Here is a 27,400-nt window from a genome sequence, read left to right as displayed (position 1 = left end):
AATGAGGTTTGACATACTGTTTGCAGACGCATCCTACTTTGAGCCAAGTGTGAATACATCAGAACCAGACGAATTAAATTGCTAATGGAAAAGGAAGAGACTTGAATGTCCTGTGATGACTAACCACCTATTTGTGTACTTATTTGTGTGTGTGTGTAAGTATGTAAGATGTATGTGTGTGTATTTTATATTGGTGGTAGGAAATATTGCTTACTATCTTGCTGCATATTAAAGTGGAAGTGTCTATTTTCTTCAATTGGCCTAGACACAGATGCCATAATAATTGTTGAGATATTTTGCATATTGGCTTTTAATGATGCATTTTAAAATATTTATCCTAGTCACTAACTTAGGCAAATAATTACCTTTGCAAGTGTGGGCCAATGTCATGGTTATTTCTTAGCTTCCATTTATTTAAAACACATCACCCAGTTTTTTATGTCTTCCACAAGGGAAAAATACTATTCTGGTCATTTAAACACTAACTAAACAGAACACCAAAACAAGAAAAATGGTAAAAACTAATTTTCATAACAAGAAATTAATTTCATTTCATCGACAAGGGAAGAAAATAGGCTGGTTTACAAATCATGTGCCTTGTGCTACTTTGCCCTAAATGCTCTTACATTTATAAGGCATTAGGCCAGGTTTGGGTTTTTATTTTGATTATTTTTAAGTCTTCTTAACTAAAACCAAGCATGAAAAGTGAAATAGATATTTTACTGGATATTAATAACATATAGCATGAAAATGTTATGTGCCTTACCAATAGTCATTGGTGACTACTGACATTCTCGGTAACCTACATTTTCTAGGCAAAAGATGGGGAGTGAGATGGCAGAGCAGCAGACTTCCTGGTGGCCTGAAAATAGCTATAATATCCAAGGACTTGGAGGTTGTTATTCAGGCTTAATTCCAAATTTAAATAAAGTTACAGAAGAAGATTGATTGGCATTAGTACTGGGTATTGCCTTTCCAACTTCCAGAAAATTGTGGTGGTGATACTGAATTTTTAATCTTTGAAATGGTTTGGAGAAGAAAATGCAAAATAAAAATGTATTTAAGGATTTGATTTTTTAAATCCTATATCTTATCTATATGTAAGAGCAGATATTGTCTTATGCTATTTTCATAAAATGCATTTCATGATTATTCCATTAAGACTTCTGTTCTGAATCTTATTCACATAAGTTTTTTTAATAGGGATATCATAGGATTACTGATTAATTGCATCATCTAGAGTTATAGTTTGCTTAATCTACATTTGTTGTAGATGCATAGTGTACATGTTCTACCCACAGTCCATACTACGATCTTTAATTAGAATTGACTGTGTTCATTTTAAATGAAAATTGGGCACATTGAATTGAAGCTAGAGATAAAGGGTAGGGGGTTGCCACAGGAAGTTATAGAGCCTGTGGCATTGTCACTGAGTTGCTCCTGCTGTCTGAAATCTCCTTCTGGTCAAGATGGTGATTAAAGACCTAGCTGGGTGACAGGAGTTCTGAGTTTGAAGCTGAGAGTATTCCAAAGGATAGCATTTCAGGACAAAATGGAAATAAATAACAAGGAAGATAATGCAACTAATGTTGCAACTCAATGCCTCTTCAGAGGCTGCTCACATAGGGCATGGCAGGATGGAATGTTAGGCTATCAGAGTAGATTGGAGGGTGTAAGGCAGAGCTTGGCTCTTCTTAGACCAGAGGATCTGCAGCTAGCTGCAGACACTATAATGGCAAGTCTGCACCCTTAGCTCCATATGCAGAGGTAGCCTGACTGGCATAGATTTCTGATACAACTACAGAATAAGTATAGACACCTGTGGTCAATAAAGGATGGGGTCGGTTTATGGACTGGAGTCGTATGGATATTCAGAGGGACTTAAAATGTTGTAGAATTTGTGCTCATTATATAGCTGGTTATACTAGCTATTCTGATTCATTCTGGAGCTGTAAGGAAGCCCAATCTCCACCCTCCCCCATTTCCAACATCACCACAAAGACAATAATAATTTGCACCAAGCTATTCAAAAGGCTCATCACGAACAAGCAGAGATTTAACAATGCTCTGAACTTTGACCTTCACTTTATCTGGATGGATCTCTTCTTTGTGGTTTCTTCAAGCTCATGTCATAAAGGAGACATTGTTGCTGCCCTTTGGCTATTCTTTGGCAACTAGTTAGGAGAAGCATCTAAATTTCCTGGGATCTAAAAATGGAAGGTTGTCACAATAAGTTTCTGGGCAAGTAGGTGTCTGCATAACTCAGGGTCATGTTGTATAAAATAGGAAAAACAAAAAACGAAAAGAATAACCACATTTATCACATTTGGGAGAATTCCTTGTGACACAAACTCTAAGAATTCCTAAAGATATTTTGGTAAGATATTTAATGACAAAAGGGAGTGAAAGAGCACACCAAAGAAACAAAAGGAAGAAATAACAAAGAATTACTTTAGCTAGAATAAAATAAAACAAACATGAGATTCTCTCTTTGTACATATATGAAAATCATGTTTCCATTTTATATACTTAAATGGAATGTTTAAGAATCTTTTGTTTAAGTATTAATAAGGGAAATATATTATTATTGAAGCCTTTCATTTAACCATTTGTGACATTGAAGATAGATTTACCAAACATTTATTTTTATAACATAAGAGCTAACAAAATGTAAATATAAAATATTGGATTGAAACTTTGCAGATATCTGAGTAATTTAAGGTTGAGGCATAAAAATTACTTTATCTCTAGAAAGCAAGGTGTAGCTTGGAGAGAAAATAAAATACCAGCTATAACATATATTTAATCTCATCCAAAAAACATAGATCTTCACTTTATTTCAGAATAGCATGCCATGAATATTCATTATAAAGAAAAAACCTTCCATCCGGATAACTGTTTCAAAGCAGAAAGGCAAGATTTTTATAGAATGACATATGGTAAAGTGAATGTAGTGTTTTGAAGAAAAAATTTCCTCTTAGTATTTTTCAGGGAATTTGTTTTTTTGAATCCCAATTCTGAAAAAATAAAGAAAGAAAGAAATTAGGAAAATGGGAAAGAGTAGTATAAGTGTCCTGTGAGAATTAAAGCAAGCAAGGCTCAACTACAACAGGAAGGCACACACAACACACACAAGGGACACAGCTGGAGAACCTAGATCAGGTTACCAGGGAGACTGCACCACTGAGCCCCACAGGACACCTAATACATAACCACTCTACTAAGTCTGGGAGACGTAGAAGCTCTACCTAATTCATAGAAACAAACACAGAGAGGCTGCCAAAATGGGAAGACAAAACAACATTTCCCAAATAAAAGAACAGAACAAAGCTCCAGTAAAAGAATTAAACAAAATGGAGACAAGCAATCTACTGGATGCAGAGTTCAAATCACTGGTTATAAGGATGCTCAGTGATCTCAGGGAGAACTTCAATAAAGAGATAGGAAATATAAAAATGGAGATAGAAAACATACAAAAGTACCAGTCAGAAATGAAGAATGCAATAACTGAAATAAAGAATATGTTAGAGGGAATCAACAGTAGATTAGATGAAGCAGAGGTTGGAATCAGCAAGGACCTACAACCAAGATTACTCCACCCAGCAAAGCTGAAGTTCATAACCATCAAATCAGTATTTCAAGAAACATTAGAGGAAATTCTTTAAGAAAAACAAAGACAGAAAATTAAATAAAAAGTGAATAATAAAATGGCAATAACTACATATCTATTAGAAATTAGTTTAAATGTAAATAAATTAAATGTTCCAAACAAAAGATAGGGTGGCTGAATGGATAAGGAAACAAGACACTTACATATGCTGTCTACAATAGACTCACTTCAGATCAAAGGACACACATAGACTGAATGTAAAGGGATGGAAAAAGTTATTTCATGATAATGGAAATCAAAAAAGAAAAAAAAGTTGGGGTAGCAATACTTATACCAAACAAAATAGACTTTAAAACAAAGGCTATAACAAGAGACAAAGAAGGACCCAGTAATCCCACTTTTGGGTATTTATCTGAAGAAATCCAAAATACTACTTCAAAGGGATGTGGGCATCCATATATTCAATGCAGCATTGTTTGCAATGGCCAAGATATGGAGGCAACCTGGGTGTCCATTAGTGGATGAATGGATAGACAACAGGTGATACATATATACAATTGAACATTACTCAGCCATAAAAATAAATGAAACCTTGTCATCTGCCACAACATGGATGGACCTAGCGGGTGTTGTGCTGAGTAGAGTGTCAGTCAGAGAAAGACAAATGCCATATGATTTCATTTATATGTGGAATCTAAAGAATAAAATAAACAACACAAAACAAACCCATATATACAAAGAACATTTTGAGGGTCACCAGATGGGAGTGTGGTTGGGGGGTGGGTGAAAAGTGGGAAGGGATTAAAAAGTATAAATTGGTAGTCACAAAATATTCATGGGTATGTAAATTACAGCATCAGGGACATAATGAATAATATTGTAAAAACTATGTATGGTGTACATGGTTGGGTACATAGATGGGTACTAGATTTACTGGGATGTTCACTTCATAAGTTATATCACTGTCTAATCACTATGTTGTACACCTCAAGCTAATATGTCAACTATAATTGAAAAATAAGAAAAATGTTTTAAATAAAGAGTAAAACAAAAAAAACCTTTCTGTTGTTCTGGAATATTTGTAATGAAACAAGTTCAAAACTATCAGAACAATTTATTTTTAATTTTAAAATTTCATTTTAAGTCATTTTAAGAATAACTTCTAGTGGGGCGGCCTGATGACTCAGTTGGTTAGAACACAAGCTCTGAACAACAGGTTTGCTGGTTCAGTTCCCACATAGGATAGGGAGCTGCACCCTCCACGACTAGATTGAAGACAATGAGCTAACGAGCTGCCTAGCTGCTTCTGAGCTTCCGGAGGGGCAGCCGGTTGGCTCAGTTGGTTAGAGTACAATGTTCATAACACCAATGTTGCTGGTTCGATTCCCACATGGGCCAGTGAGATGTGCCCTCCGCAACTAGATTGAAAACAATGACTTGACTTGGAGCTGATGGGTCCTGGAAAAACACACTCTTTCCCAATAAAAAAAAAATAAGGAAAAAGAAAATAATAACTTTTAAATATTAAATATTAGTGGTATTATTATGCTTCAATTTTAAATGCTCTTTATTAAGATTTATTTTGCGTTAATATTCTTTTGTTTTAATGTTTTCTATTATCAAATATCCAAATCAGATAGAGAATGTTTACATATTGTTGAAATATATGTCATTATTTATAATAAACTATTTGTTATTATATCTTTTTAGTACAAAACCTCTAAAACTTTGGTTCCAGAAAAATTATTCACTGTTTATTGTTATACTAATAGTTACCAATTATTATTTTGGAAAGTATAAGTAAAGTATGAAAAATACAGTGTAATATTATCTTAGAAATTCCTGAGCATTCCAGGTAATTCTGATGTCTCATTCCCAAATCCCAAAGATTTATATCCCCAAGATTGATGTATTTTGTGAATTTAGAAAACACTAGGATATTAGGCTATTTTAATCCTTAGTCTTATAATAAAAGAATTTATTTCAGAATCCAAGTGAGAGAACAGATATGTATATAAATTAATATATTGATTTCTAAAAATCTTGAATTAGACAATTAAGCAAATACTATTCACATTCACCAGATTGCCACACACTTACATGCTCAATTCATTTATTTGTTCCTTCCTTTAACAAATAGTGTTTAATCTGTATCAGGCAATGACCTAGACTCAGGATACAGTATTGTCAAAGAGAAAACATCTTTGTCCTGGTGGGGAAGACTGACAATAAAAACAAGGTAAGTATGGAACATACTTCCACCTATATTTTGGTAAGTGCAATGAAGAAATGTTAAGTTTTTGCCATGTGTTGTCTTTCCACAATTGGGGGAAGTAAATGTTGTCAGAGAAGGCTCTGAGACTATTCTTCACTATGTCAAAACCCTTTAGGGATCCAATTGCATTTCTCAAACTACTACTACTACTACTACTACTACTCACACACACACACTCACACACACACACGTGTGTTCAGTGGGGGGAAACTGGAATTTGTCTCTAAGGGAAATTGGTCTTCCTGTGCTCTGGGATAGACCTGATGATAATTTTTTCCAAAGATCTTTCTTATTCTCTTTTCTGCTTCCCCCCATCTTCCTTTCTTCTCCTCCTTCTACTTCTCCTTCTGTGCTATTTCTTTTTCTTCACACTTTATTATAATTCGTTTCCTTTTGCTAGTTTCATGTTATGATGTCCTTAGCATGTGCCTCCCTTTATCCAATATGTGGGAATCTACCAAATACCAGTTAGTTCCATTCTAACTTTAGGTGAAAAGTATGAAAAAAATCTTATCATTCTCAGGAACTCCATACATGTATTTGTCTTTCTATTTTATTTGCATTATCGGTCTCACTAGGGGCACATTCTGATCTATTCATATTTCTCAGTATATCACCTGATAACCTTTTAACTTTCTCTTATCTTTCCCTTAAGTGGCATTCACTTTTATATCATCAATCAAGGGGTGAATGAGCCCTAAGAAATGCTGAAATTTGCCATTTTGTAAGTCACTGTTAGTATCATTTTTGTTTACCTCTTGCCATATTTGTTGCCATAACTCACTGGTTTATAGTTATTCATTGATATTATGTTTTTGTTAAATCTATTCATAGATTTTTTGGTTCAGACTTATTAAAGTCTCTTACTGCAGTTGTTAAATGGTGGTTTCAAGTTGTATAAGAGGCCATTAACTTACACTTGGTTTAAGCTCAGATTATAAATAATTTTCCCAAGCATAGTGTGGTGTGCTGCAAAATATGGCCAAATGTTTCTGTAGTCTTTGTATATAGGCCCCATGTGATAGTTCCGCTCCTCCCAGCAAAAGGTCTTCTATTTCTCTGTCCCCTTGAATGTAGGTTGGGATTGTGACTTGCATTGGCCAAAGGAATGTACCAGAAGTGATGGTATTAAGATATAAGAGACTTTGAAGCTTGTATTTGTGCTCTCTTGGACCTTAACTGCCACATGAGAAAGGCCAGTCTAACCTGCTGGAATGAGAACAGGTGCCTCTCCACACACAGCCCCAACCAACTCTCAGAAATGTATGAGTGAAGCCATCTGCCCCTAGAAGAAATGCCAAGTGACTGCAAGTGCATGAGAGACTTGTCAGCTTAGTTCAGCTCTAACCAAATTGCCAACCCGAGAGTTGGGAGGAAATAAATACTTGTTTTAAACATTAAGTTTGAGGTGGTTGGTACACAGCAAGAGATAACTAATATAGTATTTAATAACAGTAGGAGGTTGATGTATCAAAAATTGAAAACATGTGACCCTTGCTTTAGAAACAAGTAATAGCCCAAGCCTGGAGAATCTGTGGAAAAGTTGTTAGCCAAAAAAGAAAGGGCAAACTGTTACAGGAGGCTGAAAAATTTGTGAGGAAATTATTATTGAATAATGGGTAACTTGCCTTATTTAGTTGTAGAACAACTGGGCCTGAGATAACTTGAATGGTAGGAGAAGTGCCTAATAAAACATGTGAATCTGACTAAGGAGGTCTCTGGGCAGGATATTGAAAAGATGAGTTGGGTGTCCGTAGATGCATGTGATGTAGTAACTGAATGAGGGATGCAAACTAAAGAAGGAAATTTTCAGCTTGCAAGCAGAATTAAGAAGAACTATTATGTGCCTAAGACTGGCTAAATTGGAAAATTAAACTGTTTTTCATCCTCTGTTTCTCTAGTTTGCAAATGATTCCCATTGTAAGAAAAAGCCACTGGATAAGAATGAAGTCAAAGGTATAGCTGTAAGACACTTATGCACAAAGGTGGTTCTCAAATTTTGGCATGCATCAAAATTATCTAGAGAGTTTGTTAAAACATGTGGTTCCTCTTTTTTTGGGGAGACTCTGATTAGTTGTTTTAGGGCAGGGCCCACAAATTGCATTTCTAGCAAGTTCTCAGGTGATGCTGCAGGTATGGAGATCACCCTTTGTGAAACATTGACATAAACAGATTTCAGTCCTTGACAATTAGACCTGCTAAGCTGGATAAAATGGCTTCTAAGAATCTTATCCATGCTGTCTTGCAATAGCTCAACATGGCCCAAATAGATAGAGATCAGTATTAAAAGTTATAGATGTGGTTTTTGGGTTATGGACTCAACCCAGGTAAGATTCAAAAGTAACTGAGAAAAAAAATAAAGAAAAACACATTGGTGAAGCTCTCGTCACTGGAACTGAAAGGGACAGAGACACATAAAAATGAAAAGAGGTCTCTAGACACCCAACTTTCTATGGGTAGGAAGTGACTGAGAAAGCTAAATCCAAAGAACATCGGAAAACAATGAATTAGGGAACAACTTCCAGAGAGCAGAACTGGGAAAATTCAAGGAACATTCCACATCTCCCGAGAAGTAGGCCCTGGCCACATGTCTGGGCTTTGTTTCAAAATTTCTATAGGCTAACGGCAGCTGAGGGCTGCCATTCCTTCCCACGTTGAATGGGAGTATCTATTAAAGTTTTTGCCTCCTTAACTCACCATTGCACATGTGTAGAGAGCCCATAACTTATCTTTTTTAGTTTATGGTCTCTAGATCGAGATGGGATTTATCTGAGGAGCTGCACCTGAGGAGGTTCATCCATATCTGACCCTGATGCAGAGCAGACATCTTCAACTTAAGTCAAATACTGTGATTGGGAAGGGGCTTATGGGGTTGCTGGGATAATGGAAACATTTTGCATACAGAAGTAGCATGAATAATTTAGGACAGATGACAGACTGTACTAGATTGCCAAATATGACAAGAAGTTTCTCCAATCCCCATATACCTCCCATTCACGGTAAAGTCGTCTTCTTTATCTCCTTGGATGTGAGCCGAGCTTGTGAGTTGCTTGGACCAATAGAATGCAGCAGAGGGATGTTGTGGACCATCTAAGCTATGGTCTCCAGAGACCATGTCCTCCTTTTTTGCCTTCTCAGAACATAGATGCCATGATAGAAAATCCGAGCTAACCCCAGAGAAGCCTCATGGGGGAGAATCTAGGCAATTTAAATTGTTTTTGAAGACTAGAAAAAAGGTGACCCATGTTATGCTGTTGCAACAAACTCTTTCCTCTTGTGATTTCGAAGATAGAAATTAAAGTTGGAATAGTTTGGTACATATTTATAGATACACTGAGATATACCAAGTCTATGTGCATTATATACATAAGATACAGAAATTCCAAAGTCAGAATAACTCCAATTATACATAGTTTTCTTTGGAAATAAATAGAGCATATCTAATAAAAGCCAACAGAATTTCATCAAAATAAAGTGGCCATGTCCAGAAGGGAGATGGTATGTTACCAATGGCATCATGTAAGTGAGTCTCAATGTCCATGTATGACTATACTTTTGATTTGGTTTAAGAGCATAGAAAGAGAAAAGGAGGTATCTTTTCTGTTTTTCATTCACTTCAGCAAGCATGTATTGAAAACCTACTATGTGCAAGATTCTGTACTAGGGGCTGTGAATAGGGCGGTAAACAAAATAAACCGAAGCATCTGTCTTAAAGGAGCTTAGGCCTATTGTGGGGGAGAAAGGTAATGAATAACATAATAAGTAAAATAAAGAATGGTAAGTAGTAAGTGCTCAGGTGAAAATGTAAAAGACAGAGAGAAGGCAGATAGGAAGTGTTTGTGAGATAGTGGTTAAAATTTAGGGTAGTCTTCACTTTCACAAAGGCCTCACTTAGAAGCTGATTTTTATGTAAATACCTAAAAGGAAGTGATGGAGGGCTATGAGGATATTAAAGGGAAAACAGTGTGAAAAGGCCTTAGGTATAAACATGTGTGGAATGTTGGAGCAACGGCATGAGGTAGGTTGAGCAAGGATGGTGTAGTGCTTGAGATCAGAAGACGGGAGTTGGGCGGATTTCAAGGCCATAGTTAGGATTTTTGGCTTTTGCTCTGAATGAACTGAGAAGCCGTTGGAGACTTCTGAAAATAGGACTTATGTGATCTGACTTATGATTTTACACATGATCACTACAGTTGCTGCGTTGAGAATAGACAGGGTTTGGTGGAAGAAGCCAGGAGAGAGGTGGCTATGGTTAGTACCATGGTGACAGTGAAGGAAGTGGTACCCAGAGCTCAGGTTCAGGATACAGTATGGAGACAGAACAAGTCAGATTTGCTGATTTGTCCATTGCAGAGCATAATAGAATGAGAAGAGTCAAGGATGAGTCCAAGGTTTGGTCTAATCAACTGAAAGCCAGCAAATGTGATTAACTGGGATAGGGGAGAAGGAAGTTTTGGGGTAGAAAACCTTAGGAAACCATGTGTGAAGTGCTAACCAGGCATCAAATGGAGAAGTCAAATAGCCAATAATAGGCATCCAAAGTTTGAGGGAAATGTCTGAGCTGGGAATAAACTTTTGAGAGTTGTTGGCTATATTAGTTTGCTAGGGCTGCCATAAAAAAGGACCACAGACTGGATGGCTTCAACAACAGAAATTTATTTTTCTGAATTCCAAAGGCTAGATGTCTAAGATCAAGGTGTGGGCAGAGCTGTTTTCTTCTGAGGCCTCTCTGCTTTGCTTACAGATGGCTATCTTTTCCCTGCATTTTCACAAGTTCTTTCCTCTGTGCCTATACCTTCATGGCTTCATTTTAATTAAATTGCCTTTTTTAAAGACCCTATCTCCCACTAAGATCACATTCTGAGGTACTAGGGGTTAACATCAACAGATGAATTCGGAGGGAGGGACACAATTCAGCCCATGACATTAGTGTATGTAATATTTAAATGATGAGACCAGATAAGACCATCCAGAATGGGTTTAGATAGAAAATAGCAAAGTGCAAGGACAAGACTTGAAGCCCTACAGTATTTAGAGGCTGGAGAAATGAGAAAGAGCCAGCAAAGGAGATTGAAAAGGAGAGGCCAGAGATGTAGAGGCAAGTTAGAAAGGTGAGGTGTCTTGAAAAGCAAGTGGACAAAGTGCTCAAGGAGAAGAACAATGAACTCTGGTGACTGCTGTCGAGAGTCAAGTAAACTACATTAAGAACTAATAATACTACTAATAATAACACATAACAGTGACCAGCATCAACAATAGCAGCTTTTATTGCATGCTCACGATGTACTAGGAGCTTGACTACCTCATTTTTCCTTCAAATCACCTCTGTGAGATGAGTACTATAATTATTCTGCAATTTACAGATAATGAAACTCCAATTCTGAGAGATTAAATAAATCACCAGTCAGAACCAGCTATATAATTAGTGGAGTTCAGTATAAAATGGAAAAGCGGGGTACTTTGTTAAAAAATTATTAAGAATTTCAACATGGCAATGGCGGAGAATTAGCTCAAGTGCGGGGCCCTCCTAAGGGTGGCTCTTGGGTATGGGTCCCACATTCACAAGTGGCCCAGCCCCCAGTCACATTAGTCAGTGTTAGAGGCAGGCATTGGAGCCAAGGCTGACTCCAGTCTAACCTTTATCTTGTTAAAATGATTGTTTAAAATGATCCTTTACCAAAAAGGTAGAGTTCTTCATAGTTTGCCAATAGTTTTACCTAACAGCCTGAAGAGATATTTCCTCATACTCTGTCACTTTAGACAAGTCTTTAAAACCCAGCCCTCTTCTGGTTGAATCCAAGCAGTGGTTAGGTCATCCATGCAGGGACTGGGGATAGGAAGCTGGCAAGGTTGCCTAATGGGAATTCTTCATTTGAAAATGAATGAAGAACTCTGCGACTTCCAGCTGTGGCCCAGAAATCCATGTGTCTGTGTGTGAAACAGGAATGGGAGAAGAGTTAGATTGCATCCAAGTTTGATATTTATTTGAGTTGACACTGTCTGCCTTTGGTGCTAATTTTGAACCCTTTTAAGTATTTACTGCCAGTTCTCCTTTCAAGTCTCAAATACACTTTGCACCTGTGAAAGCATTTTTTGATTGACAGAAAACTTGGCATTAGGAACAGTGGAATTAAACACTCCTTTCTCACACCTGCCTTTATTTAGCCTCATATTCATGAAATATCCATTTTTTCTAACTTTTTTCTTTTTTTTTTTCCAGTCTTCATGAAGCAGCACTGTGCCACGGTTACAGCATTTTAAATTAGTTTCACTACAGTCATCTGCTTTGTGATTAGCTCTGCTTCTTGAACACCTGGTCTGACTTTGGAAATTATTTGCCATCTGGTCAAATACTGAGTAATTATAACAACTTAATGGCAGGATAAAACACTGTTTGTTAAGAGACTTGATAGTCTTTTCAAAGAGTTAGTTAGCATTAAATTAAGCTCTGCTACTAACTTAATAACTGTGTTCCCTTTACTAACTTTGAAGAGTTTACTTTTATGAGCATTTTTGGGGGTTTCTTGGTGTTAGTTTTTCCAGACAATTATGTTGGTAAGAGGTCTGAGGGTCACTTCTCAGGCTTGCAGACATCACAACTTATTCAATAATTTCCCTTGCGTATTAAAACAAGCAACAATCTATGGCTTTTGTCTGACCAACATAAACCGAAGGTCACACTCAACTGACCGTTTATTGCTATGATCAACTCACCTGAAATCCTGAAATTTTTTCAGGATGACATATTCCAAAGTGTGGGCCTTGTTCACATGTAGCATTTTTCTGTGAACAGCAAGTCTTCTGGGGATGTGTTGGAGGGGAGGATGCATTTTACCAGCAATGTGCATTTGAGATTGGACACTGCTCAGATAATTCAATAGGAGAGGCATCTAACGTGCTTAAGATCATATACTCTGGAGCCACACTTCCTCGTATGGACCCTGTTCTGCCCCTAACTAGCTCTCTGCTCTTGGCATATTATTTACATCTGTTCTCTTATCTATAAAGCAGGGATGACAATAGTAATTACCTGATAGGATTATAACACGCCATAGTGTTCATCAAGTGCTTAGAACAGTGCCTGGCATATAATAAGTGCTTTGTGTTATTAACCAAATGTGACTACAGAAAGCAATACATCCATAAAACATAAAAGCAAATAGCCATTCTTATTAAGAATTGGATGAGATTCCATGACTTGGATACATAAAAAGGCTCTGGGACTAGGACAAAAAAAACAAAAACAAAACCAACATACATGCCATATATCCCCAAGCCATCTAGTCTGAAGTCAGTCTTTCCTTTAATATTCAAATGAATTCCATAGCATTTTCATCCCATATATAACAGTGTGTTTTTCCGAAAATAACCATCAGCTCTAATGCTTCTTTTGGAGCAAAAATTAATATAAGACCCAGTCTTATTTTAATATAAGACCCGGTCTATAATATAATATAATATAATATAATATAATATAATATAATAATACCGGGTCTTACATTAATTTTGTTCCAAAAGACGCATTAGAGTTGATGGTCTGGCTAGGTCTTATTTTCGAGGAAACACGGTATCTGGAGGTTCATAGAGGTCAAGGTGTGCTAAATCATTGCTTGCTATTATCTCCTATAATGTCACTATTCTCTTATTCAGTTTTGGCTTTGCACCATTGTGTTTCTTTTTGAATGTACTCATTTGGTAGACATTCATGGACCACGAGACTAGGTACCAGAGACACAGAGGTGAAAAATATAGAAAAAAACACATACATAAACAAAGGAATTTCAGGTAATGACACGAGTACAAATAACATGAGATAGGGTGGCATGGTGCTGTAAGTTGGGGTGGACTCTTCGAAATAAGATGCTTCAGAGAAGCTGTTGGGAAGAGGTAACATAGGAGAGAAAACCTAAACAGGGGATAAGTTTCCTGTGTTTCAGAAACTGAGAGAAAGCTATGAACTGGAACACTTGGTAAGGGAGTGAGGCACAGAGGCGAAGTTAAGGAAATGTTTGGTTATTCTGCACCCTGGGAGGTGGAAATTCACTCCCTTTCTTCTTTCTCTCTCAGCATCTCTACCACAAGACAATTGTGCTAGTGGACTTTTTCCAAAGGTCTGGAAAATGTAAAATGGAGTCTGACATGGTCAGAGAAAGAACTTACAGTGGAAAGCTGACACTACTGTTACGGAAAGTTCTTCACTCATCCTCACCCAGTATTTCTCCCTGGCTCTCATTTCTCCTCTATGCCTGGCTTTCCCCTTGTTACTGCATAATCTAAAAATATAAGTCCCCCACTAAATAAAGAGTTGTCCACTTATGCAACATAAAAAAAGAAGAATGGAAGTTCTGAAATTATAATTTTTTTATTAAACATATGCAGGACCAAATTCTTCTAACCCCACTCCTATAAGCAGGATAGAAGAATATATTACCCCATGTTTAGAACAGACATCCAGGTGACATGCTTTTTTGTTTGCTTGTTTTCCTTTTGAATCTATAGCTAAAGCTAGATATGTAAGGACTAGTCCAAGTCTGCCTGTATGTGTAGCTCAATTAAACAAATAGTTTATCTTTCAAAACTTCCCCTAGTAAGGCTTTGTAACAATTAGGCTCCTTTGTAGAAGGTAAAGCTTCCAAGCATAAATGATCTCTCTTCCTTTCCATTCATCCCTTCTCAGAAACAATGTCGACTGCTCAGCCTTCCTTCTCTCTTCTTGCCATGCTCAGATTGTACTCAAGAAGTAAGCAGCTTGGCAACCTTACAGACAAAGGACCACAGTGAAAGAGATACTAGCGTTCTACTTGTGGCACAGAAAACTAAAAGTCATGACTGTGTGAGTTATAGCTTTGAGGTCTCCCCCTTTTTGACTTAAACTGTACAGAACAAAAACAAAACAAAACATTTCCTATCATTTAGAGAGGCTGCCTTTGAAGGCAGCATTTCTGGGGGTAGGGGAGATAATTGAGATGATATGATCCAACCATTCTACTTTGCACCCGGTATGCATGAGAAGTTTGAGGACTCTATTTCCATGGTGAGCCACACAAGCACATTGTCCTTCCTGGGACCAGGTGCAGCCCTTCTGCCAGAGCACTGAAACAGCCGTGAGCGCTGCCCTCAAAGTGCCCCTTACAGAGTCAGACCTCCTACCTGCAGCTGCTCTCAGCTGTGCTAACACTATCAAACTATCAAACAGTTTCCCTGGGACAATGATCTCCTTCTCAGATCTCTGCAGCAAGGAGAGCTGTGTGCCCACAGAAATCTATCTCTGAGCTGAAGTGCCAGTATACTCTCCTGGGAGCCAGCAAAACCCACCGGTCACTCTCCACATTTCCTTGTCAAGTGTTGACATTTCATATTGGAGTCCAGATGCCAGGAACTCTTGTGAACACATGATTATATATGTATTATGTATAAACCGAAAGTCCGTCATTTCAGGAAGCTGCAATCTTGAACAACATACTTTTAGTAACACATACTAATAAACCATATTGCTGTATGTGCCTTTCTGAAGAGGTTAACGCCTACCAGGATGGATTATACTGCTCTCAGAGCTGGCCTGACTTTTATCAAGTACATCAGTGAGGAAGGACACTTGATCATCTGTATTTGGAAAATGATACAATTTACTTAACATTAAGAGAGGGAATTCCTCCTCATGACTAACACAGCCCATTCATGACCCACTTTCCTCAAAGGGACTTCTCTAAATACAAACTAGGAACTATGTATCAAAATGTATATCAGGCCACTGTTTTGACCAAAATGAATGGCATACTGCAAGTGACCTACAATTAATAAACTAGAAAAGTGAGTATTCACCAGTCAATACACAGATACATGTGAATACTGCGTCTGACTCGAGTTGTGCATTCTGGTCGATCTGTCACCCAGTGAACTTCGAGTCTAATGGGGTGTGACTGCATTAAGCAGTGCCAAGGGACACAAGAGGGCAGGCTCTGCTGCCAGGCTCATTGATCATGCATCTGATAAGTGGTCCAGGTTCTGAAGCCTCTGCAGATTTTCTGCTGAGAGGCAGCAAGCACCAAAGGCTCTGATTCCGTTTTATCACCTACTTGTGGTGTGATGGAATCCTCCAGGTTATCTTAAACACTTGGAGTCTGTTAATACCGATTGAATAGCGCATTCAAGTGTCAGATTGCTGCATTCAAAAACAAAAGCAAACAAACAAAAACCATATGCTGCATTCACTGAATTTTTTTCCTTCCTTCCCTTCCTTCCTTCCTTCCTTCCTTCCTTCCTTCCTTCCTTCCTTCCTTCCTTCCTTCCTTCCTTCCTTCCTTCCTTCCTTCCTTTCTTTTTTTTTAATTTTTACATTCATAAATGCTTTCTATGCCTGCTTTAATTATTACAATACTAGCATGTCGTTTTTCTGACATCCTGCCATTTGAATAAGACACACTCAGGATTAGCGTGGCTGACAGGCCAGACATGAGTTCTTAAACAAGAGGACTAAAACACAGTTAACCCAGCACTATTGTTAAAAGAGGATTTAGTAACATAAACACAGATTCAGAAGGATTGCTTAAAAAAAATTACCTGGCAGTCACCGCTGCTAATAAAACTTTGTGGCTGTGTACAACTTCTCTATGAGACGTAAACAGTGTTTTCTCTAGAGTTTTGGGAAATTACATTTTATATTCAGTCTCCTAGTCAAACTTCACGGAGTAAAGTTGCTTGACAGGTTTCAGGATATTCACTATCAACAAATTAATTTGTTCCAATAACTTCCTGGAGCAAACCAAAAACCAAAACTTCCCGGTGAAGAGGCACTAAACATTTAAATGACCATCTGACCATCCTTGGGCCACAGAGGCAAGATGCAGACATCTGACTCCTGGCAGGGATGGTGCCTACAGCTTTCAGTTGCACAGACTGTCAGTGCAGATGGTGTGAATGCCCCAAATTTAATCTTTTCCATGACCGTCATACTGTATCCTTGGCATACATAGCTCATTGGGAATATGAAATCATTGGACAAGGGTTACGTAAAAGTACCACCCTCAAATTAAAAGTAGAAACCCTAATACCCAAGGTGATGGTGTTTGGAAAAGGGGCCCTTGGGAGGTATTAGGGTTAGATAACGGGATTAGTGTTCTTATAAAAAGAGATACCAGAGAGCTTGTACTTGCTTTCTCTCTCTTTTGTCATGTGAGGACACCAGGAGAAGGGGGTCACCTACAAGCCATGAAGAGAGTCACACCAGGAACCAAGTCAGTTGACACCTTGATCTTGGACTTTCAGCCTCTAGAACTGTGAGACAATAAATGACTGTTGTTTAAGCCACCTCGTCTATGACATTTTCTTATGGCAACCTGAGCAGAAGATCATAGCTTGTGATGCTGTTTGTAATTAAAACAGTCTTCATAGGCTCTGTGTTCAGCCCTTTGGAAATAGCAGCAGACAATTTAAACATACATGAGTCCCCCCTTGATCCACAGTTTCACTTTCCAAGGTTTCAGTTACCTGTGATCAGCATGGTCTAAAAATATTAAACAGAAAATTCCAGAAGTAAACAATTCATAAATTTTAAATTGTGTGCTGTTCTGAGTAGCATGATGAAATCTCACTCTGTTCTGCTCCATCTGCTGAGTATGTGAATTATCCCTTTGCCCAGCTTATTCACACTGTCTACTTTACCCATTTGTCACTTCAAGTAATCCTTATTTTACTCACTAATGCCACACTCACCTAACTTTTATTAACGTATATGATTTTAATTATTCTATTGTTAACTATTATTGTTAATCTCTTACTGTGCCTAAATTATAAATTAAACTTTAGCATAGGTGTGTACGTATAGAAAAAAACATAGCATATATATATAGGGTTTGGTACTATCTGTGGTTTCAGACATCCCGCCTCGGTAAGAGGGGACTGCTGTAGTTCAACTGTTGTCTTCATGAAACTTACTGTCTAGGACTGATTACAGGGAATTGATCTTGAATCCCCTCTTTAGCAATAGACACACTATGCTCATATTAGCTGATAGAAATATCAATGGAAAGATTCCCTTTTTGCATTCAACTTCTACTGTGTTTTTTTTTTTTCATATGGACTCCTCCATATCACAGAGAATATAATGAGTGAAGCACAGTAACACAAATATGAAGAGAATTACTTTGTAGGTGATAACTAAAGCATAAGTGTGTTGATATTAGTTGAGACAGTAGACACAGTGGTTAAGGGTACAGGTTCCAGAGCCATGTCACATGTCACAGGGTGCAAGTCCTGGGTCTGTTATTTATAACGTGCAACTTCGACAATTTTCTTAATCTCTATGTGCTTTTGTTTCCTTGTTTCCTGTTTGAAATAGAGGACAATAATAGCATGTCCCTCCAAAGGGGGTTGTGATCTTTGGATGAGGTAAGATATATAAAGTGCCTGGAACATAGTAAGTACAGAATAAATGTTAGCCTTTATTACTTCTTTATATTTTGTCTTCATTGTATCATGTTGCTGAATGGAAACATAATTGTAATAGAGAAAGCATGCTGCCACTTGGAGATATAGGCCACTCATAATTAGCTCTTGAATCTATTGCACCAACATTTGGAAGCCCCACTCAGCACAGATCACAGATGGGCTTCACTTGACATATATAGCAGTGCTGTGAAATAGAGCAGGAAGGATATTTCCTGGTGATAATGATGGCAATTAAAATTGCAGGTAATGTTCTAACCAATTGCAGTGTAGTTAGAGCTGCCCAGACAGAAAAAAAAAAAATTAAAAAGACAGAAAGATTTGTCCTTTGTGGTAAATAGGAAAGAAATACTTTCAAAAGGAAATTTAGTGCCAGTCTTAGCAGTGGCAATTTACAATTTCCAAGATTTGCACTGTCCCCTCCCAGACCTCAAGCATCATCTACTTTGCTAATAACTATGATGAATTTTCACTACAATTAAAAGATAATAAGAATTAGAAAATATAACAACTAAGGGCTCAAACCTTTACATCTGAAAGACATAGGTACAAGTCCTGACCATGCCATTTACCGTGTTTTAAATTGGGGCAACTTAATCTGACACTTATTAGCTTGTGGTTAAAGGTTTAACTTTGTGTAGCTCTATGTAATAATGCCTTTATCTTCTATTCCTGGGAGGTAGGTAACTTCTAAATCCTTGGAATTTCCTGAGTGATAGGAGTATCTTTGTTGTTCTTGGTGGGCCCTGATAGTCTATGTGAAGATGACTCAAGACGTGGCTGGGCATGCTGGAAGGACCAACCACCTGATAAGAGGGTTGGGGTTTTGAGCCACATGATGGCAACATTTGGGGAAAGGGAAGAGGACTAACGAGAATAAGTTCAATCACTTTCATTGGTTCAATCAATCATGCTTTCATAACAAAACCCTAATAAAAACTTTGGACACAGAGGCTCAGGTGAGCTCCACTAGCTAACAGTACTCTGTATTGTTACACGTTGCTGAGGAATGTGATGTATCCGATTGCACAGGACCAGGACACCAGAAGCTCTGTTTCCAGATCTCATTCTAAGCATCTCTTATTGTGATTGGTATTGATTTGTATCCTTTTTCCTTTAATAAACCTATAACAAGAAGTTTAGCATTTTCCTGAGTTCCGTGGGTTATTCTAGTGAATTATTGAATTATCAAACATAAAGAAGTAGTGGGAACCCCCAAATTTCTATCCAGTTTGTTAGATTAGAAGTGAGGTTGGCCCTGGGAACCCTAAGCTTGGGGCTGGTGTCTAAAGTGAGCTGTCTTGTGGGAGACTGAGACCCTAACCTGTGAAATAGTTAGTGTTAGAGGTCATTTAAGCTAGTTACCTCTTCACTCTAGAATTCAGAAAAAAAATTTTTTAAATATGATAAGCAGTAAAGTCTAGTGCAGTGGTTCTCAAAGTGAGATTCCTGGAGAAGCAGCATCAGGATCTTCTGAGAACTTGTTAGAAATACAGATTCTTGGGCACTATCTAGGCCTCTTGCACCAGAAACTCTGTGCTTTAAAAAGCTCTTCAGGTGGTTCTGATATACTCTTAAGTTTGACAACAACTATTTCAGCAGTTAGAGATAGAATCTAGAGCTAGACAGCCTATGTTTGAATTCCCATCCAACTATTTATTAGCTCTGTAACCCTGGGGAAGTTGCTTAACCTGTCTGGGCTTTGGCTTCACATCTTTAAAGATGGTGACAGTAATAGAATACCCCATGGGTTAATATATATAAAGCACTTAGGATAGGATGTGGAATATTGAGGACTTTACAAATGTTTGCTATCATTCTCTATAAAACAAGAATATTATTACTTATCCTGTGATGAAAATTAAATGAGATAAAGTATATAACATATTTCCTGGTACATATTATATGATCAATTAATGATCATTGTTTTTTTTATTTACAGCTTCAACTCATTTTAGACATGTTGTAAATATCACAATTATCTTCCTGAAGAGCAAGTGGAAGTTATAATCAAGCTGCTTGTAATTGCCTTTAGAAGACCATCCCTCACTCTTGGCCCAGCTAAAGGGGTGTCTATAATATACAGTCATGCACCACCTAATGCCTGGGATACATTCTGAGAAATGTATCATTAGGTGATTTCATTGTCATGCTAACATCACAGCTATAGTTACACAAACCTAGATGGTCTAGCGTACTACATATCTGGGCTATGTAGTGTAGCCTATAGCTCCTAGGCTACAAGCCTGTACAGCACGTTACTGTAAAAACATGACAGTAAATCAAACACAAAACAAAATGATGCAATCAAGAGACAAGGTAAACACAAGATATGTGAGGAGACTGCTGGTATAACACAGAATACTGTTTACAGCAAATTTCTTATTTAATAAGTAGAATGAGTACACTCTAAAATAATGATAAAAATATAGTATAGTCAATACATAAACCAATGACATAGTTGTTTATCATTATTATCATCAAGAATATGTACTGTACATTGCATGTGCTATACTTTTATATGACTGGCAGTACACTAGGTGTGTGTACACCAGCATCAGCACAAACTTAGGAGTAATGCATCGTGCTATGATGTTATGATGGCTACGACTTCAGTAGGTGATAGGAATTTTTCAGCTCCATTATAATCTTATGGGACCACCATCATATATGCAGTCAGTTGTTGACCAAAACGCTATGTGGAGCATGACTGAATTACTGAGTTATTATTCATTTGTAATATACTATACTAGAAATCAGTGATTATATTAGAAATGCCTCCCTAGGCACTAACTTCAAACTAAGACTGAGGAAAACAACGGCAATTTGTTCCTCATCAAAACTCAACTTGTTGCTCACAATGGAAATATACCACAATTTCTACTTTAATCACCATTTATGATACTTTTTGTGACATTTAATTATTATTTTAAGGCAAGATGTGCTCTGGTTAATTTATTGATTTTTTAATGAAAACACTATTTTTAGTTCATATTCTACATTTTGAAATGCAATGTTTCTCAAAGACATATTTCAAAGATCCGTATGCATGAAAATAGCCTGGGATACTTACGGTTAAAAATGAAACAGAACCAAACCTGAATAGATGTTGAAGTTTGAGAACCATTGTTTTTAGAAATAAAAGAATATTAGAAAACAAAACAAAACAAAAAGCCAAGAGGTGTTTATAAGACCAGAAGGGATAATCTTGAAGAGTAGATATATTCAGAAGACAGACATGACAGTATATGATAATGAGGAAGAGATGGGATGGCAATATATCAGAGTTTAAGAAGCCTGGACCAGTCATTATGAAGACGATACAGGCAGCCAGTTGTTAACTGAAAGACAGAACCAGAACAGTCAGCTCTTTGTGATTGAGACATGTTAAGCTTCGTCTTGTCTTCTGCCACACAAACCTCTGTAACCCTTTGGTTGTATCTGTGTAGAGCACGGTCCATCAGGGTCAGAGATCATCATTCCTGAGAGGAATATTAATGTTTTAATGACATGTTCTAAGTGCAACCACATGTCATGTGCCCTGAATGCCATTTCCCCCCTTCAGTCACTTTAGAAATAGAGTATAAAGACATTTCCTTGTTTCTCTAAGTCTCCTACAGGCTGGACATGTCTTTGCAATCCAGGGATAACAGTAGCTCTTCTTCCTCTCAATACACAAAAAGCAAAGATAATCCACTTGCTATTTTTATGGATACAGTTGTGAAACATTTTTTTCTTGGACAGATGCAGTGAACAAAATACTCTTAGTAACACACAGACAATGAGAGACTGAGCTATGCTAAAGAGACTCAATAATTTCTAAGTAATTTACAACTAAAAACAGGGAAACCAGATGACTTGATCCTCAGATAGCCCACAAAACTCCTGTTAGAGTTTTGCTGTCATGAACTCTTTTTACTCGTTCTAATAAACTAATCTTATCTAATTCTCTTCCCTGCCATTGCGCTGGAGGAGGTAACTGTGAGCTATAAAATGGAAGTGTATACAGAAAGAACTGTCTAAACGATGTGTAAGATAGATGATTGGTTATTAAATAAATAGAAAATATTTCTGGGATACCTTGCCATCAGAAAACACAGTAAAAATGCAACAGTGTGGGCCATTGGTGTGTGTGGTGGGGATGGGGGAGAGGGTGGTAGGAATGATTAGGACTACTATATATAGCAACTTGGCCAATTAGGTAAGAAGAAACATTCCTGCTGCCAAGACTCCTAGAAATGCTGGGTAAAATGTAGCAAATATAAATTTAAACGTAGAGGTGAACTTGTAAGAACGAAAGAAAAGTTTCCAAGGGCAGAAAGGAAGGAGAAAACTACAAACTATTGTCAGTAGGTAGCAAACTACAGCTGTCGTAGGGATGTTTTCCAATCTCAATATAAAGGAAGCATAAACTTAAATTTAACGGCCATAATAAGGGAAATCATGTACGCAGTCAAAACGGAGAATTGAAACTGAGAACCTTGGATGAGGTCCAGGCCTTAAAAGGGATAACCCCCTATAAAGCATTAAATAAAAAGAAATTACACATTGATAAGGGAGAAAATGTGGCAGGTTGATTATCATGATTGGAGATTGGTGTTAAAAAAATATCCATAATCTCCCTGAAAATTTGTAATCACAACTCCCCCACAGAGATGGGTTTAAAATTTGAATGTACATTATTTTATTACCCAAATTACCTCCCACCCCCCAAAAAATAGTATAGAAGGCTGAAAACACTACTGAGGTACCTACAAAGTCAAACACACAATTGATTTGGAGTCATACATTCTTAATTCAAGTGGCATACTATTCCTCTATATATATGAACAAATGTATTCAAAATCCAAAATTACAAATCATATAAGATCACAGGCTACAATGTGAAAGAGTCAATACAAACAAAAAATAACAGCAGGTAGCATCCCAAGAATAAAAGTAATGTAGAGAGAAATTATAAAATGTGTCTTTTAATATATTAAATTATTTTCTAGTTATACTTGACATACAATATTATATTAGTTTCAGGTGTACAACATAATTTAGACATTTATATACCTTACAAAATGATCACCATGATAATTCTAAAATCCACCAGATGGCATATATAGTTATTACAATATTATTGACTATATTCCTTATGCTATACTTTATATTGCCATGATTATTTTTATAACAGCTAATTTGTACATCTTAATCTTGAAACTTTTCCACCCATCTCCCCAAACCACCTCCCATCTAATGAACATCAAATTGCTCTCTGTATATATAAGTTTGTTTCTGTTTTGTTTGCTTATTTTGTTTTTTTTTTAGATTCTACATATAAGTGAAATCATATGGTACTTGTCTTTCGCAGTCTGACTGATTTTGCTTAGCATAATAACCCCTAAGTCCATCTATATTGCTGCAGATACTATTCTTTATAATGGTTGAGTAATATTCCATTGCATGGGTACATATGTACCACTTCTTTATCCATTCATCTATTGATGGACACCCATGTTCCCTCCATATATTGGCTATTATAAATAATGCTGCAATGAATAAATGATGTATATGTCTTTTCAAATTAATGTTCTGGATTTCTTCAATGGATACCCAGAAGTAGAATTACTGGATCCTTCTTTGTCTCTTGTTATAGCCTTTGTTTCAAAGTGTATTTTGTCTGGTATAACTATTGCTATCCAATTATTTTTCTCTATTTTCATTTCCATTTTCATGAAATAAAATGTTCCATCCCTTTACTTTCCATCTGTGTTTCTTTCCATCTGAAGTGATTTTGTTGTAGACAGCACATGTAAAGGTCTTATCCATTCCGCCACCCTAGGTCTTTTGATTGGAGCATTTAATCCATTTATATTTAAAGAAATCACTTATAGATACATAGTTATTGCTATTTTATTATTCATACACACACACACACACACATATATATGTATTTTATTTTATTTTATTTTATTTTTTTTGTCTCTTCCTGTTGGTCTTAAAGAAGTCCCTTTAGCATTTCTGATAATACTGGTTTGGTCCTTTAGCTTTTTCTTCTCTGGGAAGCTCTTTATCTGTCCTTTGATTTTAAATGATAGTTTTGCTGGGTAGAGTAATCTTAGTTGTAAGTCTTGCTGTTCATCACTGAGTATTGCATGCCAAACCCTTCTGGCTTGCAAAATTTCTGTAGAGAAATCAGCTGACAGTTGTATGACAGTCGTATAGGAGCTTCCTTGTAGGTAACTAACTGCTTTTCTCTTCCTACTTTTTAAGATTCTTCCTTTGTCTTTAAACTTTGGCATTTTAATTGTGATGTCTCTTGGTGTGTGCCTCTTTGGGTTCATCTTGTTTAGGACTCTGCACTTCCTGGGCTTGTGGTATAAATCCTTCACTGGTTTAAGGAAGTTTTCTGTCATTATTTAATCAAACAGGTTTTTAATTCCTTGTTCTTTTTCTTCTCCTTCTGGTACCCCTATGATGTGAATGTTGCTACACTTGATGTTGTTCCAGATGTCCCATAAACTACGCTCTTTTTTGGGGAGGGGCTTCTTTTTCCTTTTTGCTTTTCAGCTTGGGTGTTTTCTGCTACTTTACATTCCAAATCTCTGATTCGATTCTCTGCTTCATCTAATCTACTGTTGATTCCCTCTAATGTATTCTTCATTTCAATTATTGTATTCTTCGTTTATGACTTGTTCTTTTTTATGTTTTCTTTTTCCATTTCCATGTTTGCTATCTCTTTGTTGAAGTTCTCCCTGAGATCAAGCATCATTATAACCAGTGTTTTGAACTCTGCATCTGGTAGACTGCTTGCCTCCATTTTGTTTAGTTCTTTTTCTGGAGCTTTGTCTTTTTTTGTTCTTTCATTTGGGACGTGTTTCTTTGTCCCCTCATTTGGGATGACTCCCTGTGTTTGTTTCTATGAATTAGGTAGAGCTGTTATGTCTCCCTGACTTACTAGAGTGGCCTTATGTCATAGGTGTCCTACGGGGCCCAGTGGCACAGTCTCCCTGGTCACCTGAGCTGGATGCTGCAGGTATGTCCCTTGTGTGAGTTGTGTTTTCTCTCCTGTTTTAGTTGAGCTATGTTTACTATTTTCACATTAATGGGAGGGCTTGACCGTCAGACTGATTGATTGTGAGGATTGGCTGTGATTACGTTGGAGGAGCTGCTGTGCAGGGGCTGACCCTATGTAGCAGAATATGCTTTAACAAGGCTCTGGTGCCTGCCCATCTGCACTTTTGATGTGTCATTTGTGGAGGTTTTGCGTGGAATTCTGATATGGTCTGAAGTTGACCACCATGTGTGTTTGTTCTGGGACCTTTTGGGAGGGGCTCTGTTGCAGGCCCATGTCAGCTACTTCCTGTGCCCTTTCCAGGGTCACTTGATATGAACTACAATGTGATGTGCAGATGGTTACCACTTGTGCTGTGTTTGGAGGTGCCTGGGGGAGGTCAAGCTGCAAACTGAGGTCAAGTGCCATTAATGCCAGACTGGGGGCTGCTCAGCAAGAAATACAGGGCATGCCAAGGCCAGATCCTGCTTTTTGGGGATTTGTGAACCTTTGAGAGGTTTTAGGAAAGTTCATAGCATGAGCCAAGACAGGTCATTTTTATGGAGAAGCCACTGGAAGCAGCTTGGGTGTGCCCTCAAGTTGGGTGCAGCAAGGTCTCAGGAAATCACCAGAGTAAAGTGAATACTGTTAGCCAGGTTGATGGACACGCTAATATGGAGAACACCTGTGTCTGCACACCAGGAGAGTGGAAGGCTCAACAAAGAAATAATAGCTACTTCCAGCACTTCTCTGTGGGAGAAAGCTGTTCCTCCAGCCCCCACCCTGAAGCCAAACAATTCAGTTCCTTCACATATGTCCCTGGTGCCATTTGAGCTGCTACCCCAGCGCTGGAGTTCAGAATGAGTGAGTCTATCAGTGAGTAAGTTGATGTGCGGGCCCTTTAAGAGGAACGCCTGGGACTCCAGCTGCCTGGTGTCTCACTCAGCCACAATCTCACTGGTTTTCATAGCCAGAAGTTGTGGGGACTTCCTTTCCTGGTACTGGAACCCTGAGCTGGGGAGCCTGGGTGGGGCTGCGACCCCTTGCTCCTTCAGGGGGATTTCTGCAGCTGAGCTATCTCTCCAGGTTTTCAACCACCACATGTGACTGTGGAACCAGCCCATTATGTGTTTCTACCCCTCCTACAAGTCTAGATGTGTTTTTTTCTGTACATCCTTAGTTGTAGGAATTCTGTTCAGCTAGACTTCAGGCAATTCTCAATGATGTCTCTTCTGTAGGTTAATTGTAATTTTGATGTCATCATGGGAGGAGGCAAGTACATTGTTTACCTATTCTGTCTTCTTGACCAGCTAAAAAATGCGTTTTTAAAAATAACAAAAAATAAAAACAAACAGTAGCGTTGGAAACAAATAAAGTACTATTAGGCAAGACCAGGCATAGTTGAGAAGAAAAGAATGTTACTGGGCATGCAAATTGATTTTTGGAGTTCTTCTGCCATTTACTACCAGCTTATGTCTTTGACTTAATTATATAATCTATTTCTGTATAAATGACTGATCTTTAAAAATATCCTCTTGATTTTCTTCAAGAAAGAAACTATTAGGTCATTTTCTTGTTAATTTGAGAGGCCAATGCTGCCTCTGCACTTAGTACCCACATTTGTTCCAGGGAGAATTGACAAAGACAGCTGTGAAGGCTGGCAATAGCTGAGTGGAATATGGAGGCAACCAGCAATATTTATCCCTTGAATCAAAACCAGCTTGTACACTGATGGGCCGTTGGGCATTCTCGTTGGTGTCATAACAACCAAGACCCAGGTCAGCAAAACTCATGCTTTACTTGCTAGATTATTATCCTTACACAGATAATTTCACTTTCAGAATGTAGATTTCATTTGTACAAATTAGAGCTCTTTGTCAAATATAGGATTAAAAATTAACACAATGATGGGATTGGACTCTGTGGAACATATAGCATGATTTCAATGCAGATTTGAGTCAGAGTGGGGCAGGTAGAGGTGGCTGGCAGAGTTTACTGGTAGACATGATTACCAAGCATACCTACTTCCATA

This window comes from Rhinolophus sinicus, chromosome 2 (genome assembly GCF_057876585.1).
Source record: "Rhinolophus sinicus isolate RSI-liver-muscle chromosome 2, RSI-T2T, whole genome shotgun sequence".
NCBI classification, from domain to species: domain Eukaryota; kingdom Metazoa; phylum Chordata; class Mammalia; order Chiroptera; family Rhinolophidae; genus Rhinolophus; species Rhinolophus sinicus.
Note: the sequence above shows the minus strand (reverse complement) of the source record.